Source organism: Lampetra planeri, chromosome 11, assembly GCF_965212315.1.
Source record: "Lampetra planeri chromosome 11, kcLamPlan1.2.h2, whole genome shotgun sequence".
Classification (NCBI taxonomy): Eukaryota; Metazoa; Chordata; class Hyperoartia; order Petromyzontiformes; family Petromyzontidae; genus Lampetra; species Lampetra planeri.
This window is the reverse complement of record NC_136117.1, coordinates 14,141,683-14,160,731: the sequence shown is the minus strand read 5'-3', so window position 1 is coordinate 14,160,731 and position 19,049 is coordinate 14,141,683. Positions and strand designations below refer to the sequence as shown.

The following is a 19,049-nucleotide window of genomic DNA, read 5'->3' as shown; positions in this document are numbered from 1 at the left end:
GGCTGCGAAGGGCGATGGCGTCGGAAAGTCCGCGATAAGGATGCGAGCATCGCTTATCTGTTTGCAGGCTGCGATGCAGAAAACACCGCTCCCACGCACGATTTACAGCCGAGGGTGAATGGCTAACGAGCAGCGTGAGCATCAATTGATGACACGTTATCACTGCTGTTCCAAGCATTGATTGCTAATCTCTGGAGCACACAACACGAGAGAAGGAGACTGAGCTTGAAAGCATTTGTGTGCATTAGCTGTCTGTCTGGCCGTTTGTCCGTAATGGGGAGGTGGGGGGGCTCATGATAACTATCGTAAATATGATGCAATGTAAATTTAATTGACGTATACAGTTGTGTTGCTATTAGGGACTTATTGAAAATTGGCCAAATTGATCATGTACATCTAGACTGAAAACTAATTTCCTTTTAACTGCTTTTTGTGTGTAGTTTGTTATCTTTCCCCCGCACATCAGATTTGCACGGTCGGCTACGTTACGGTGCGAAAGAAGTTCAAGGGTCATCACACACACAGAGGGTTGCCCAAAAGCTCTCCGTCGGCAGCCGCACTGCCGATTGAACAAAGTTGGATTCCCTAACGCACTTTGGGGATGCGCTGCATGCAGACTCCATGCGTGGACATGGTTTTTTTTTTCTTCCGCAACGCGACCCGCCGCAACAGCTGGTGCCGCGTGCTCTGAGACGGTCACTTGGGGTGCTCTCAGGGTCTGATACTCGGGGAGACGGCTCCCCGAAGCCACTCAGAAATAGCTGCCTCGGCGAGTGAGTAATGGCGAGGGATGAGTCTCTTCGGGGTTTATGTTTTATTTGCTGAAATAAAAAATTTAATGCAAGTCCCAAGCCAACAAGCAGACAGCCTCAGGCAGCATCACAAAATCAGCAATAACCATAGAGCAATAACATTGGAGTGGTAATATTCATAAATACTATATTAGTATGGTAGGGTGATGGCGCAGTGGTTTACGAAGTGCGCTATGAACCCAGAAACCTGAGTTTGATTCCCAGCCACGGCTCACAGAGATATCTAACCCTGTCATGGACATCACCCTAAATGCACCAACCCTGTACTGACCAACGTGGCGAGGCCTTCGTGTGACAGTGGACTGGCTGATGACTGAAAATCGTTACTTTGTAGTTACAATAATAATCCATAATAACACCACCAGAAAACAACATGTATCATTCGTCAAAAAACACACCAAATGTAACGTTGAGAGCCACCAGGGCCAGATAACGTGATGGACAAAACAAAGATGAACCCCCCAATGACAAATGTTTTTCCACCGCAAAAAGGGGGAATAATATTTGCTCTGGTTTGCGTGTCCCGGGCGTTGGCGCGCGTGCTGTGTGTGTCCTGCAGCTCCGTGCTTGCCCATTGCCAAGGAGGCCGTCTTTAGAGAGCGGTCTCTGTCTGGGGGTGCCAGGGCCTGTAGCCCAGGGGCGTGGGTTTTTAGTGCCTCCTTCCAACGCCCCCCCCGCAAAGGATACGTAGATAGAGTGCTTGATGATGGTTTGAAATGTTATACTGTAGCACTATCATAGATCCTATGCGTCATTCATCATTGGTGTGCTGGAGAGCAATCTCGCGACCTTGAAATGGGCATCGACGCTTCGTGAGCACCCGTTCAGGCCTCGAGCGAGATCTCGAGTGAGATCGGAGCTCATGTTAACAATCCGAAAATGCTGGGATCGTGGATCTTCAGCGAAACGCCAGTTGATCCATGCGCTGTTGAAGCAGTGAAACATGTGGCCACGTTTGAGTCACGTGACATTTTTATTCATTGGCTGTGTCGGGTGGAGGAGGGAAGAAGGGTTTACGACACAAAAATTTTTTACACGACCCAACCCAAATGAAATTAATTATGATTATATATCATTTAGTAATTAAAGGCGTAGCTTCGTCATGTGCTTTTACTGTGCAGGTTATGGGGCCAAATTTAATCGTCGTGCTCACTTAAAACTTCGACTTACCTTCACAACTCGTACGTCACGTTTAAGCGCCAGAACTGATTAACCGAAGTCAAAACCAATGGAGCGTTTGGCACCGTGAATGGGGAGGTCGTCGTGAAACAGTGGAGGGCAGGCAATGAATATATATACTGGTCAACACACTTTTTCTGGCATAAGGTATTCCAACGGTTTCAATGTAATTTTGGGGTGCTGCTTCCAAATCTGGCATCAGTTTTTGTCTATCACATCAGGTTTTTGAGATATAAAATATTGCATTTTCAATAAAACTGCAGAAGAAAAATATTAAATAAATGTGTATATCTACATAAAATGATATTATAAACACACTATCCTAAAAATACAGCACCATATTTTAACACTAAAGCAGTCACTGACTCGCAACAACTTGCAATTATAAGTGACAGAGTTAATTTCGGGTAAAATCAATGAAAATGGGGTATGCCGATAGCATAAAATGAGATGTGATAGAGCAAATCTGAGATCAGATTTGGAATCAGCACCCTGAATTAGTCTAAAACAGCTGCAAAAGTCCAGGCCAGAAAAAAATGTTTTTTTTTTGACCAGTGATATACACGAAGCCTGGTGCCCATACAACTCTTCCATCACATTTAACGCAGCCCTTCTGGTGAGCGTGGAGTTTTTTGGGCTTCTTTTTCCGCCCGGTCCAGAATGCCGGACACATCCCAAGAGGGCCTCCGTTTCACCCACGCGAATGGTTCAGTCCGCGGCGAGCGACGGAAACTGCGCGGTGTGCGTGCACTCACGCCACCACCACCGGTGTGTGTGGGTGGGTGGAGGTGGCTATTCACTTTGGGGCTGTCCATCTCGAGGGGAGGTAGGAGGGGGAGGAGGAGGAGGAGAGGGCACTCGGGCACACTCTCAACAGCCTGGTGCTGATTGGCGATGTACGTCTCTAAGGTGAGATTTGGCGGATCGCTAATATGCTGTGAAACTCCCTTCCCGTGGGAGTAGAGGAGGTTGCCATACCCTACTTCGTTTTTATAAGGGCAGCACAGAGCACGTGCTATATTGCCATCTGTTTCCTTCTGCACGTGGGTTTTTCTCCGGGTGCCCCGATTTCTTCCCGCTTTTGAATAAACTCTCTTTCATTGTACTCTTTGGGTCTTTGGTTAAAGCCACGTAGATAGAAAAGTAAAAAAAAAAATCACGACGTTTCGATCGCAGCACCAGCAATCGTCTTCAGGTGAAAAAATACAGCAGGCGAACTGCTGAGGCAGGAGAAATATAGCATTGGCCCAAAACATCTTAAAATGTACACTCAATGCAGGACCCTGCCAAAACAAAGAGTCGTATTGCTAAGTGTGGTTCTCCCGGATAAATAAGTAAATTGCCATTAAATCACCATTGCATGGAATGGCCATGCCAGGCGAACCAAAACGAGACTCTAAAAGCTGGTGAAGTATGGTCACCATGACTGACAGCGTGGGGAAGAGGCGTGCGGGTGGACCTGTGGCGCAGTGGTTAGCACTCCGCGCTGTGAACCCGGCGACACGAGTTTCCTTCCCGGTCGTGGCTGAAGTGAGCGACCAGTCCAATCCGAACCGGGACTGGGCCCTGTCCATCTCCCTTCACCAACCGGCACTGACCGGCGGGACGAAGTACGGCAAAACAAACGCCCGTGAGTGACACGGCACGGGGTGGCTTCATCCAGCAATGTATGACGGAGATCTGAAAAGTGTTATTGTTCAGGGAGGAGGCACAACTGCATCGGGGATTGTGAACCCCCACGCATAGAATTACCACACCACAAGATCCAAAACAAGACTGTGTAAGCGGCAAAGCTTGAATAAGACTCTCCTGTAAGCGGAGACCGTTGTGTGTGTGTTTTTAGTCGTGAAAACACAGCGGAGCTGTGATTCATGGGGCGAGGATTTGCAGAATTATCTCAGTCACTCTCGGCGCATGCAAACGGAACGGAGCTACTGGAAGCCACCAAAGTTCCACGTTCTCGTGTTACCAGTAAAATAACATGCTCGCAACGATGATAACAACGTACAGCTCTTTGGCAATGAACTGCTTGGCGAAGACCTCTCCCGAGCCTGTTGGCTGTGAGGGTTGTTTGACCGCACCGCACCGGCACCGGCTTACTCGCCACGGTGATCAGTGCGCGTTGGCAAGGCCGACTCAGACACCACTTGCCACTGACGTGTGATGAGAAGCCTGGGAATTGAACTCGGGTCCCCGGGGTTCGAGAAGAGTGCGCCAAGCTTTGAGCCATCATAATTCCACCTCCGGGTACCAAACCAATGTTTAAGTGCAATTTGAGCACATCAAATGTCTGTCCCTTGTTTCGAGTTGCATTTTGATTGTGCTATCGGTGTCAGGTCGTGAGCCTAAGAATCCGTCTGGATCTCCCGTGGAGCGCAACGCATCAGCCCGTGTAAGGTAACAGCCCGTGGAAGCAAACATCCCACACCTGCTTCTGAGACGCCCGTGATTCACTCTTCCCCCCCCCACACACACATTCGGGGAAGGTGCTTTGCCGAAACACCCGACTTCACAGAAATGTCCGTCGCATGGCATGACGACTACTACATGTAAATGACTGGACGGACAGAGGTGGGTGATACAAGGAACCTGCCCATGGTTTGAGCTGCCGCGCCGGGTGGTCGAATCGAATTGGCGACCCTCTGAATTGCAAATCTAATGTTTAACCATTTCACCACACCACTTACAACCACGCATCGCCTCGCTACCACCTGGCAGTGCCACGCGGTGTGTGTGCATGTGGGTGGTCGGGCACTAGTTTGCTATCTCATCTGCCTTTATTCGTGTTTAAGTTCTCTTCGAGAGCCCAAGGGGCCTTCTAAATTCCAACGTTCAGTCGCGTTCCACGGCGTCACTCGGATTGTGAGAACTAAGGTAAACACTCGTCGCATACTGAGCGGAGAGAGATGTTGGGTTCAGTGTATGACGTCACAAAGCTCCGCTTTAAACTATTGTCATTCTAGTGCGTATTTAATGTGGCGCTGCACTCTGATGTATTAGGAGAAAATATTTACTTAAAAAGTCTATTTAATTAGCTAGAACGTGTTGTCTATATTTATTTGAAGTTGCGCAATTTGATGTGACGTCACATTTCTCAACCCCCCCCCCCTCGTCACACATCGTCACAAATGTCTGACCCCCCCTAGGTGCGTGACGTCATTTATGGACGGCCCCTTATTTTCAGGGAGGGACCACTTTCGCCGATAAGACATCATCAGTGCGGAGGCCGCCACAGATTTGACACCATGGGGGGTTGATAGCAGCACGATGATGATGATGGGGGGTGTTGTCACGTGTTGTGTATTGTCGGGGGCCGCACTCAAGGCCACGAAGGGCCGCCAGTGTCACGCGGGCCCTGCAGTGAAGAAGGCTGCCCTAGCGGCCACATTGTGAACACGCTGCCGCAGTTCGGTTCGGCACCTTCTTCACCACACGGGGCAGCGAGACGTCGCGATCGTCGGCACCTGAGAAGTTGCTCCGACCAACACGAGTCGCGCACTCGTATAGGGGGAAAAACGCTGAGAAAACGACGATGAGAGAAGGACGATGGGAGAAGGACGATGGGAGAAGGGCGATGGGAGAAGGACGATGGGAGAAGGGCGATGGGAGAAGGACGATGGGAGGAGGACGATGAGAGAAGGACGATGGGAGAAGGACGATGAGGGAAGGACGATGAGGGAAGGACGATGGGAGAAGGACGATGGGAGAAGGGCGATGGGAGAAGGGCGATGGGAGAAGGACGATGGGAGAAGGACGATGGGAGAAGGGCGATGGGAGGAGGACGATGGGAGAAGGGCGATGAGAGAAGGACGATGGGAGAAGGGCGATGGGAGAAGGGCGATGGGAGAAGGGCGATGGGAGAAGGGCGATGGGAGAAGGACGATGGGAGAAGGACGATGGGAGAAGGGCGATGGGAGGAGGACGATGGGAGAAGGGCGATGGGGGGAGGACGATGGGAGAAGGGCGATGGGAGGAGGACGATGGGAGAAGGACGATGAGGGAAGGACGATGGGAGAAGGGCGATGGGAGAAGGGCGATGGGAGAAGGACGATGGGAGAAGGGCGATGGGAGGAGGACGATGGGAGAAGGGCGATGGGAGAAGGGCGATGGGAGAAGGGCGATGGGGGGAGGACGATGGGAGAAGGGCGATGGGAGAAGGGCGATGGGAGGAGGACGATGGGAGAAGGGCGATGGGAGAAGGGCGATGGGAGGAGGACGATGGGAGAAGGGCGATGGGAGAAGGGCGATGGGAGGAGGACGATGGGAGGAGGACGATGGGAGAAGGGCGATGGGGGGAGGACGATGGGAGGAGGACGATGGGAGAAGGGCGATGGGAGAAGGGCGATGGGGGGAGGACGATGGGAAAAGGGCGATGGGAGAAGGGCGATGGGAGGAGGACGATGGGAGAAGGGCGATGGGAGAAGGGCGATGGGAGGAGGACGATGGGAGAAGGACGATGGGAGAAGGGCGATGGGGGGAGGACGATGGGAGAAGGGCGATGGGAGGAGGACGATGGGAGGAGGACGATGGGAGAAGGGCGATGGGAGAAGGGCGATGGGAGAAGGGCGATGGGAGAAGGACGATGGGAGAAGGGCGATGGGGGGAGGACGATGGGAGAAGGGCGATGGGAGGAGGACGATGGGAGAAGGGCGATGGGAGAAGGGCGATGGGAGGAGGACGATGGGAGAAGGGCGATGGGAGAAGGGCGATGGGAGGAGGACGATGGGAGAAGGGCGATGGGAGGAGGGCGATGGGGGGAGGACGATGGGAGAAGGGCGATGGGAGAAGGACGATGGGAGAAGGGCGATGGGAGAAGGGCGATGGGAGAAGGGCGATGGGAGAAGGACGATGGGAGAAGGACGATGGGAGAAGGGCGATGGGGGGAGGACGATGGGAGAAGGGCGATGGGGGGAGGACGATGGGAGAAGGGCGATGGGAGAAGGGCGATGGGAGGAGGACGATGGGAGAAGGGCGATGGGAGGAGGACGATGGGAGAAGGACGATGAGAGGAGGGCGATGGGGGGAGGACGATGGGAGAAGGGCGATGGGAGGAGGACGATGGGAGGAGGGCGATGGGAGAAGGGCGATGGGAGAAGGGCGATGGGAGAAGGACGATGGGAGAAGGACGATGGGAGAAGGGCGATGGGGGGAGGACGATGGGAGAAGGGCGATGGGAGGAGGACGATGGGAGAAGGACGATGAGGGAAGGACGATGAGGGAACTGCGATGGGAGAAGGGCGATGGGAGAAGGGCGATGGGAGAAGGGCGATGGGAGAAGGGCGATGGGAGGAGGGCGATGGGAGGAGGACGATGGGAGAAGGGCGATGGGAGAAGAGCGATGGGAGAAGGGCGATCGGAGAAGGACGATGAGGGAAGGACGATGGGAGAAGGGCGATGGGAGAAGGGCGATGGGAGAAGAGCGATGGGAGAAGGGCGATGGGAGGAGAACGATGGGAGAAGGGTGATGGGAGGAGGACGATGGGAGAAGGACGATGGGAGAAGGGCGATGGGAGAAGAACGATGGGAGAAGGGCGATGGGAGAAGAGCGATGGGAGGAGGACGATGGGAGAAGGACGATGGGAGAAGGACGATGAGGGAAGGACGATGAGGGAAGGACGATGGGAGAAGGGTGATGGGAGGAGGACGATGGGAGAAGGACGATGGGAGAAGGGCGATGGGAGAAGAGCGATGGGAGAAGGACGATGGGAGAAGGACGATGGGAGCAGGACGATGGCTCTGTCTGACACTGCGCTCACGCTGTCAGGGTCCAGTCTGGCTCCGGCTTGTCTCCTCCCACTTGCCTGCTGCCGGAGATAGTTGAGGCGAGGGTCGGAAAACGGATAAGTATCCGTGGATAATCATTAAACACAAATATGTGTAGGGAAATACCATTCACGCGGCGCTCCGTCATTAAGGGGACGGGAGTTTAAAATGACCTTGTAAGTCAATTGGCAATTAAATTAAACATTCTTTCGATTGAGAGGAGATTATATAGCTGTCAAATAGAGAACAGTACAGTCACAGCGTATATACAGGGTGGGCCACAAGTCAGTGGACATGGGGTTTATTTTCACAAATCACATCGGGTTATTCCTGTTATTGTAACAAATGTTCAAACTGACTTCCATCTACATGATAGCACGATGCGTGAATTCACTTTTGAAATGAATTTATGACTTTTTTTGTTAAAGATTACAGCCGCCTTATTTAGCGTACATGGAAACGAATTGAACTCGCTCGTCAATTGAAACGTTTCAATGCCAGCCTGAAAGCAAATGAAATAACCCCGTGTGTCCCGACCTGAATGTTATATAGGTGGAAACACCACAGTGAGTTGACAGGCAGGCCACGTGCGATGGGGAGCTCTTGGGCAGAGGCTTTCAACCAGGGGTAGGCGGACACAGGGGGTACGTGAGGTTCAGTTTCAGTTCAGTTTCATTTATTAGGAATAGCCCTGTGAGCCATGCGGCTCTTGACTCGGGTGCAACCGCAACAAACAAAAACATGGACAAAGAACAGAAAAATGCAGGAAAAAAACAGCAAAGTCTCCCAGAAAAAAACACCGCGTTTCAACGCTGTGTGCAAAAATCCAAGTGGGATGCAAGTCAAACAATAACAACCATAAGACAATTTAGATTAAAGTAATCAGGTTAACTCTGTACTCCAACAAACAAACATGGCTATACCATACGTTTTCGAAATCACCAATTAGGTGATTTCTAAATGTGTGAAATGATATTGTACGTGAGAGTAATTGGTGAATAATCTCGTATGAATATGCCAATATGAAATAACAACGATAAAATATAAAGCCATATGGTAATCTAGAGCGATATAAAATACCTTTCTAAACTCACCAGTCGTAAACAATGTCGGTTTACAAGAGTAACCAGCAAGCGCGAACACATTACGTCACGCAGTTACGAGCTAGTGAGGATAACCTCACAAAATTGACATTTGGTTAAAATATTGATGTTCATTTTTCAAACGTTTATTTCTGAGAACCACGTTGGGTCAGGCTAGGGGCTATTCGGCTGAAACGGAATTCAACAAACGGTATTGCAATAGTCAAACGTGGTTCGGAATAACTGCTCGAGAGCTACTTCCATTCGAGCCACTTCCACCAGCAGTGCTGTGAGCGAGCAATTGCAGGGCTGCACCTTTACCTTTAACACAGCAGCGATGATGATGACGACGTTAACAACGTCTTGTTGCCAAGACGCTCATTGACCTTTCATTCGTCTTAACAAACGTTTTGTCGTGTCTAGTGCCGACTCGCCCGGCCTGTTGTTAAAGTGCATTCGGGGATTCCGCGCTGACGGCAAAACACAGGTACTTAGCGAAATCTGTCAGTGCATATCATGATTTGTTGCGACATACAGGGCGGCAGTAGTCAGTGGAAAGTCATGTGGCCCACGCGCCTATAGCCATTGGTACCGCGACTATCAACGCTGCATTCCTTAAGGACACTCAATCTCTCTCTCACTTCACCACTGCCAATCAGTGTGATCACTCGACACATTATACATCTCGAATTAATAGATGCAGAGTTTCCGCGTTAATCGAGGTGTGGGGGAATGGACATCTGGGCTGTTGTTAGGTCCTCAAGGACCGACGAACCCATGAGGTGTGCCCCACGCTACTGGGATACGCACACCAGATATCCGTGAAATTTTGACCCTCTAACTACTGATATATTTTTCAAACGATCATGGGAATAACGTAAAAATATATATGAAGGCCTCGCCAAGCACCAAATTATCTTTTTCGGGCTGGTTCTGTATCAGAATGCTTGGCCAATTGAGAGCATTTCATTGTCAAAGGAAACACAAAAATCCAGCCATAATCGGCATCATCACCAGCCATGTTCGATCCACTGCCTGATGATGACCTCTCCGAGCTTTGTGCAGTCTTTTTGTTGCCATTATTTGTCCCTCCCCCATGAGTTGAGCGGCCAAGGGGACAGAGCTGATGCCATATGGTGGCAGCCCTTGGAGGTCGCGTGTCCACTGTGCAGCAGCTGATGTGATTGGTGGAGGTTAGAGAGCACCGGCGCTGTGCCGTCGCAGTAGCAGCAGCAGCTTCAGCCGTGGTATACTGGAGGTGGTGTACCGAGCACATACGTAGTTGTCTGCGTTAGCGCGCTGCGCTACGAACCCCACTACCGGGGTTCGATTCCCGCTCACGTTTAACAGCAGTGACGATTGTCTGAAGCTGTCCTCGGCCTCTCTATGGTCGACTCGGCCTCAAATGAGTACCTGGTGCGGTGTGTAAACATCGACACCACGGAGACAAAGGCGGTCGGGCGTGGCGCTGGCCACCCACCCCCGCTCGTGGGCCATGCCGCCCTTCATAGGTGCTACTCGCCAACAGCACTTGCTCCTACAGTCCCGTTAAATGCTCTAATTCAGGGGTCCTCAAACTTTTTAAACAGGGGGCCAGTTCACTGTCCCTCAGACCGTTGGAGGGCCGGACTATAGTTAAAAAAAAACTATGAACAAATTCCTATGCACACTGCATATATTTTATTTTGAAGTGAAGAAACAAAACGGGAAAAATACAATATTTAAAATGAAGAACAAGTAAAGTTAAATCAACAAACTTGCCAGTATTTCAATGGGAACTATGGGCCTGCTTTTGGCTAATGAGATGGTCAATGTCCTGTTCCATATTTGTCACTTCTAGTCGTAACAAGTGATGCAAGTGTGCATACGTTAGTCTAGATCTGGTTGGAGATTTCAAATGTTTCATTCTGGAAAAAGTCTGTTCACAGACTTGTGCTGCCAAAGATGGTTGCCATTTTCAGTGCATGGTTCCTGAGATGAGGATATGTCTCAGAGGGGAGAGATGCATAGAAATTATGAAGGCTGCTTGACTTGAATGCGTCTTTCAGAGAGTCACAATTCTGCAGTTCAGCCAGTTCCATTTGGTAAATTGTATCCACATTTTCAATGTCAATAGAAAATGGGTTACGGAAAAGCTGTATGTCCTGTTCATGGAGATGAAGCTCTTTAAATCTAAATTGGAACTCCTTTTGCAATTTTCCAGTGAATCCACACATGTTTTGTTTGGGAATGCAACCAATGGTTTTTCCGCTAACAGATTTTGAGTTGTGGGGAGATGGCAGAAGTTTTCCTCGTTCACTTGTTTGATGAGGAGGCCTAATTTTACTTCAAATGCTTTGACATGTGATTGCATATCACAGATGAGCTTTCCCTTTCCTTGAAGTTGCACATTGAAACTGTTGAGTAGCTCTGTTACATCTGTCAGAAAGGCAAGGTGCCATTTCCAATCTGCATCATTGAGCTCTGGTACTTCTTTGTTTTTTGAAAGCAGAAAAGCTGTAATCTGTGGAAGTAAGTCATAGAAACGTTTCAAAACTCTCCCTCGACTCAGCCAACGGACTTCTGTGTGGTACAGAACATCTTCATAGTCAACATTTAGCTCAGACAGAAATTCCTGAAATTGTCTGTGGTTTAGTGCATGCGCTCTAATGAAGTTAACACAAGATACCACAATTTTCATAACAGAGTCCCACTTCAGTGATTTACTACACAGCGCTTGATGGTGGATGAGGCAGTGTATGGCTATTGGATGAGAATGGTTATGTTTGTCCATCTCTTGGTTAATGCGAGCAATTACTCCTTTCTTAGACCCCACCATGCTAGGAGCACCATCAGTTGTCACACTGGCTAGTTTAGCCCAGTTCAGCTCCAAACCATTCACAGTTTGGCAAACCTTTTCATAGATATCCTCTCCTGTAGTTGTTCCTTTTATGCTTTGCAGTGCAGCAAGCTCTTCTGTGACTTCGAAATAGTCATTCGTCCCACGAATAAAAATAAAAAGTTGTGCAGAATCACGAACATCATTGCTTTCGTCGAGTGCCAAGGAAAAATAGGAAAGTTTTTTTGTGGAGTTTTGCAAATGCTGATGCAAATTGTCTCCCATTTCTTCAATCCTCCGTGTAATTGTAGGTCCTGAAACACTCACTGTACTAAATAAATCGGCCGTCTCTGGACACATCTCTTTGGCAACAGAAAGAAGGCATTCTTTAACAAATTCTCCCTCAACGAATGGTCTGCCAGTGCACGCTATTAGCTTGGCAACTTGAAAACTTGCTCGCAGTGTTGAAATATTTAGCTGCTTCTGCTTCACAAAAGTATTTTGCTGAGTTGTTAATGTATTTTTCAGTTTGAATATTTTATTTTTTCTCACTTCTCCGACCAAACAATCATATTTATCTTTATGTTGAGTTTCATAGTGTCGACGTAAATTGTATTCTTTGAACACAGACACTATATTCTGGCATATCAGACACACAGCTCTTTCCTTGTACTGCATGAAAAAGTAATCATAAGTCCACTGTTCTTTGAATATCCTACACTCCGAGTCAATTTTTCTCTTTCTTGACATCATTGTTTCCTAGGGAGTCAAAATTGCTATTAGTAAAATACCAATATATATACAGCGCTACAAAAACAATATACCAGCAATAACTTTGCCCACACAGAGACATACAGACTGCACTGCCCATCAATGCAGTCTGATTGGGGGAACTCCGCTTTTACCCCAGGCTCACACTGGTGCGGGTGCCATTAAAAAGTTAATTACACCTGCAGTTTTGTTCACAGATCGCAGTGGGGTGGGCACAATGAGTGCCCACCGCCGCAGCTCAATCAGTGCTCACCAGCGCAGCCAAATCAGTGCTCGCCACCGCAGCCCAATGAGTGCTCACAAGCGCCGCCCAATGAGTGCTCACAAGCGCAGCCCAATTAGTGACCATGGGCCGGATAAATGTCCTCAGCGGGCCGCATGTGGCCCGCGGGCCGTAGTTTGAGGACCCCTGCTCTAATTGAAGGGGGGGGGGGCGGGAAAAATCTCTTTGTCTTTGTAATCTACCCCTCCCGAATCGAGTTGCGCTCGGGATAAAGAGGGCGTTTCTCTCGAAGGTTCTGCCCCTCCACCCCTGAGTGGCTCGCTCACATGACGGCTATGGACATGGGACACAGATCGGCGTCTCACGGCCGCCGGTGCGGCTGCTCGCACGCCACGGGGTGGCCTAGCCCGACGGCGAGGAGTGTAATATCGAAAATCGCTGTCGTATGCATCATCGGGGGTGGGTTGTCGTAACGTGTTTAGCGTTGTCATGAAGTGGGTTAAAAAAGCATTACCGGAGCTATTGGGCAGGGAAACCCAATTGTGCCAAAGTATATATCGGGAGCAACGTGGGGCCAGTCATACCTGCAACAACAAACACAATGCCAATCACAAGTGGATTTACTGGCGGCTTGGCAGGCTCAGCTGATAGTCGAGGAGTCTGTCTCCTGCCGGCGTCTCTGGGATTTACAAACGGAAAGGCGATGGCTTAGGACGACGTCAGGGGCCGACCCGCTGTGTCAAGACAGCGCTGCGTCGAAAACCTACAGCCGCGCTCGTGGTTAGGGTGGCCGATGGGGGGGTGGGAGGGGGTGCAGTGGGGGGGGGTGTAGTGAGAGGGGGGGTGTACTGCCATGGGTGGGGGTGCAACGATGCGTCTCTTGTAAACGAAGGAAAAAATCGCCGCACAAATTCAAATTGAACTTCGTACGTCGTCGTCAACGCGACTGGGTTCACAAGCGTCGCGCGCTCGGTGGGACGAGATCAGTGAATTTGAATTGCGACGTGGAGCCGTGGCCACATTTGTCGAGCGAAGTGCGGTGGCAAGCAGCGGCAGCAGCGGCAGCAGCGACAGCGGTGGCCGTGATAACGTGTTGCTCTTGATCATCGCGCGAGGTATAACGGCGGTGGTGCACCGGGCACGTACAACATTGTTTCAAGGTTGCTGACCCAGACAGAGCGAAGTGAAACACGTGTTTGTGTGTGTGAGAGCGATTCGATTCCCATTCACGGCCAACATCAGTGACGATTATCTGAACCAGTCCTGGGCCTCCCGTAGGTCGACTCAGCCTTAAATGAGTACCTGGTGCGGTATATAAACATCGCCATTAAAGAGACAAAGGCGGCCGGGCGTGGTGTTAGCCAGCCACCCGCTCGTGTACCGGCTTTAATAGGTGCTCGCTAACAGCACTTGCCCCAACAGCCTGCTAACTTTACCCAGGGGGGGAGGGGGGGTTATCTTTGAGTGGTGGCTACATGGACGAGCGCAACGTGGGACAATGAAGTGGGGTCCATGATGGAGGGGCCGCGCTTTGGCGTACCAGGCGCCCCACGTGACCGCAGCTGCGTGGAGTGGAGGCGCCGAGCAGACACTGGAGGGACGTGCGGTCAGGGGAGGCAGGGCAGGCAGAGCCTCAAGTGTCATACTCCAATGAAAATAGCTGTTACGAAAAGTAAAAAAAAAAATCTAATAAAAATTAAGATTTTTCCACTGATCTGTGTTAAAAATGTAATTTTTCTGTACGATTCCAATCATTTTTATAGTCAAAATCGCCAAATTTGCGGAGCTCCGCTGCAAATACAGGAATAGACGTTAGGTGAGGCAGTGACGAGCTCAGCCTCCCCTCTGATTGCGCAACCCATCAGTAACTGGATGGAGCGTGGGCAATAAGCGCGTGCCTGTTACTATCTCAGTATGTCACCAATGTAATGTTTGTAGACCCCTTCCATACTCCAGGTAACTTATTTCACGTATGTGCATAAAGATATTTAGGCTCGCTGGTCTCGTCATGAAATTGCAATGAAAAAGCACCAGGGGAGGCAGCTATCACATCTGCCTCACTGAGGGGGACGTGTCTAACACGCCCCCTCAGTGAGGCCACGCCCCCTCAGTGAAGACACGCCCCCCTCAGTGTGTGAATCTGGCTCTGACCCGAGCCAGTGCCTCCCCAGCCATTGACCTGACCGCACGTCACAGGGACACCGCCATCAGGGAGATGGAGCGACGATGGGGTTAGCGCGCACGCGGGGAGCGACGAGACATTCGCGTGGGTGCGAGTCGCCCTTTATTCAGGCCGGGAATGCGATCACCCCATCGGGACGCAAGGGTGCCCCTCTGGGTTACACATATAACAATTTAAGAATACAATATTTAGAAAACGTAACAAAAGTAGACTCGATTAGACGCAACGGTGTGAATTTGGCTCCGTAGAAAAATGGTAGCTTGCACTCGCGATTATGAATAAATACAGATATTTAAATTGTATAAATAAACCAGGGATGGAGACGATGCAGTGAGACGTTCATCGAGCGGTGGATAGATCATGGCTGACGACGACGACGACGATTATGTGCGAGTGTTACCACGGAGATAGCAAAGCCGTGCCCCGTGCGTGGCACGCCCGGGGTCAGATGGATTTGGTGGCTCTTGAACTGTGGCAGCTTTAACATTTTAAAACGTCGGTCATTATTTCGCCGTTATTTACCGCGACTCTATTACCGCCTCTAAATAATGCAGCAGCCTGGGGGTGGGGGGGTGGCTCCGCTTTGCAAGCGTCCATTCGGGTCACTGACCCCGAGTGACGGCAGAGTGAAGGCCGTGTCTTTGGCTAAATCCAGATGGTGATGGTGAGCGAGGGATGGATTTTTAATCTCTTCCAAATATATTTTCGATATTTTTTCGTTACGTTTTACCCCCTGTGATTGTACTCCCTGGCGCGCTATGGGTATTAGATCACGGGACGGCGAATCCGTTCGGAAAATTTGCGGAGCAGTGCAACCCAGAGTGTCCAAGAACGGCTGTCCAAGAGATTTGCACAGAAATTTCGTAGACAAAGAATCTGTTTATCTAAATGAGCTCAAGCCTCCCGTAAAATCAGGCGACTTGTGTGTGGGCGACCCACCACTCTGAATCCCTCCCCACCACCACCCCCCACTCTGAAACCCTCCCCACCATCTCCCCACCACCCCCCACTCTGAATCCCTCCCCTCTCCCTACCACCTCACCATAAACGCAGAATCAGCGTCGAGGCCCTGGTGTAGCCACTTCCTCTCTCTCCTCGTCTCTCCTGACCTCTTGGTCCTTCTTCTCAGATCCCTCTCCATCCCTTTCCTCTTATTCCCCATTCCCACTCGACCCTCCCTCCTGTTTTCTTCCTTATTATTTTCACACACATCGCACCCCTGACTCCTACCCCCCCACCCGTGGTGTGCCGCGGGTACAACGTTGCTCGTAACGAGAGAAGTGAGCGCTTAAGATGGCACTGCCATCCGTGTATGCGACTGCACCCAACGAACGCCGCGAAATCCATACGCACACACAGAGGCGCATCGATTCAGGCGTTCCCAACCAATGGCTGCTGAGTGTTGACACGTGTGGATGGATCCCGGAGCGCCCGAAGGAAATCCACGCTTGGCGTAGGGGGCATCCCCCTCCTATCGCGGAGTTCTTTCATCGCAAGGCCCGTGGGCCGCTGGCGGCCTCCTGGTGGATTTTAGTGCGGCCACTGATGTGCGGCCGCACGACAATACGCAAAAGGTGAAAACATCCCCCATCATCATCATCGTGCTGCTGTCAAACCCCCGATGGTTTCAAATGTGTGGCGGCCCTCACACTGCTGTTATCTTATCAGCGAAAGTGCCCCCCCCCCCCGCTCTGAAAACGAGTGAAGATCACTGATCTACGGCATACAGATGGGACAGATGATTTTGGGTCACATTTGCTGTACCGTCTTCCCCTGGCGAGCCATGCAGGGCACCTCCTCGACGCCCACGGGGAGATTCACAGCGTGATCCACCAACCCTCGCGGCTGCTGCTGCTGCCTCCTGCTTGCTGGATCACAGGCAGCCACGTGCAGCAGTACAGCCACCACCACCACCACCGTCACCACCGTCACCACCGTCACCACCACCACCGTCACTGTCACCATCACCACCGTCACCACCACCACCGTCACCACCACCACCACCGTCACCACCACCACCTGTGGACTCTGACCTGTCCACAAATAGTGGCGCACATCACGTCACAGCTAAACTTATATAATTCTTAGAACTGCGATTTAGTAACGTTGAGTACAAACGCAAACTTGTACGCATGCATGTTGAACTTCTTTCACACCGTACGTAGCCACCCGCGCTAATCAGAGGTGCGAAGTTTAACTCAATGGCATTGTGTAGGGTTATTTTGTGACCGAGCTGAGATCATCAGCACGCTCGCACTCGACAGCCTTGTGCCACCTTTTGTTCGGCACGATGTCCGACGTTTCGCTCTACATCCGTCATCAATACGCAGAACATCCCGATGAAAAAAATAACACATCTGAGAGTCTGTACAGCCCAATGGCGAAAACCTCTGCAGGAATTGTTGAGAACATTGTAGAACACGGGTGGCCGAAATCCCAGATTCCAACCCAGGCTCCCAGTGGAGCAATGCGAGCTTTGTGTGTATCTCTGACCCCATGGAGCCACCTCTGGTCGTAGCTGACATTTCTTATCTGTTGCTGCGATGGATGTGTGGGGATGCTGCCCTGGCCTTGCGTGTCAATGTTCTCGGTGTATCAGTGGCGGCTCCTGCTAAATCTCTCAGGGGGGGCAAATGTCTGGATGATTGATAAGGATAAGGTCCACCCATGCAATGGATAAATTAACAGCTCAAGCATGTAAAGGCAACTTCACTTCTTTAATATTAATGAAAAATAAAGTGACTCTTACAATACATCTTGTTTGTTTCTATACTCACTATTAAAACAAACCACTCAAGTTTATTTTATTAAAGATTCCACTAGGTGGCGACAAATTATATTGTTGGATGAAACGTGCTTTCGTATGATGACGTAAGCACGTATGATGACGTAAGCACGTTAGGGCGAGCCCTCCCGGAAGCCATAGAGAATGCATTGCAGCGCCCCCGTTCGAAAAAAAACATCTTTGAATGTAAGTCTATGGGGCCACTCGGGGCGATTCTCAGCTGGAGGGAAATCGCCCAAAAAGAGGCGGTACTCCACAGAACGTAGCATGACGCTGATTGGACTATATCCAGAGGCACAGTGACGGCTCGCGTGACTCTGTGGTTGAATGACATTGGTGGTGCGTCGCCCAATCGCCCTAATGAAGAAACCGCCCCTGCGGTGTATGCAACACGCGCTCAGATAGCTGCTGCAGTTCGCTTTGTGTGACCAACAAACGATGCGAGGTGGGGGAGCGATAGGAAGTGAGGGAGGGGCGGCGCGGAGGAAATCCTCGCCATTCTGTAAACCGGCGCTTCGAGAGTGTTTGCAAAAAGGTCTGTTTTTGATAAATTACAACCCAAGGCTGGCACGGTTGTCGGCCACGCTTTCTGCAAAAAAAAAGTTTCGGAGCTCGGGGTTTTTCGGTCCTCTGTCCTCAGATGTGGGCGCCACGGTGGCGAGATGTTTACTATTTCGCTTGGTATGCAGGAGGTCGTGGGTTCAATCCCGAGCATGACTCCTGTTGTATATGAGGAGTTTGTGCGTTCAATCTCCCCGTGGACGCGTGGATGTTTCTCCGGGGTCCTCCGGTTTTTTAATCTCCACATTTAGAAACGTGCGTTCAGAGTATTCGGCTGCCGTTAATGTCCACGTGATGATGACAATCCACTTCGTTGAGCTGTCATATGTGATAAGGTCGTTTCTGAAAAAAATATCTTTACTGCTCAGTGTGCCTTACGTTGTAAAATAAAACAATAGTTTAGTGTTTTAGCTTTATTTGGAACGCTCTACCTGACCGCTTAGATTATTCCATTTAGAAATAAACTTAAACTATACTTATTGTCTAGGATATGCGAGGTAAAGTAGAGATGACTAAATTTCGATTTAAAGCTTTCGTGACTGCAGGGATTCATCTTCTTGGTTCTTTCGGTAAAGTACGTGACTTTACCGAAAGAACCAAGAAGATAGAGATTACTTTTTTTCTGTATGACACTGAAGCCATTCACGTGGAGGTGTTGCCTGGAAGTGCTGTAGGGCTCTCCGATGCGTGTTTACGTTGTGGCGCGTGTCGGTCGACATGGTGTGCCACGTGGAGCGAAACGTCGGACATCGTGCCGAGCAACGGCACGCGGCACGAGCGGACAACGTCGCCGAGCGATATTATTCATTGTTACTTTTGTAAACGATCTTCGCAGAGTAAATGTAACTCGAGAACTATTAAAATTTCACGATA

General features: G+C 50.4%; 1 protein-coding gene across 2 annotated transcripts in view; it reads left to right on the top strand.

Moving 5' to 3' along the window:
- The first annotated feature begins 17,943 nt into the window (after nt 1–17,943).
- The window catches only part of LOC144721359 (plasma membrane calcium-transporting ATPase 2-like), a 70,225-nt gene continuing 69,119 nt past the window's right edge, over nt 17,944–19,049 (top strand). The window contains exon 1 of one of the 2 annotated variants that reach the window (XM_078598923.1): nt 17,944–18,150. The gene's annotated coding sequence lies outside the window, so the exon portion shown is untranslated. The remainder of the gene's footprint in view (nt 18,151–19,049) is intronic. The other variant, XM_078598922.1, reaches the window with a different exon arrangement.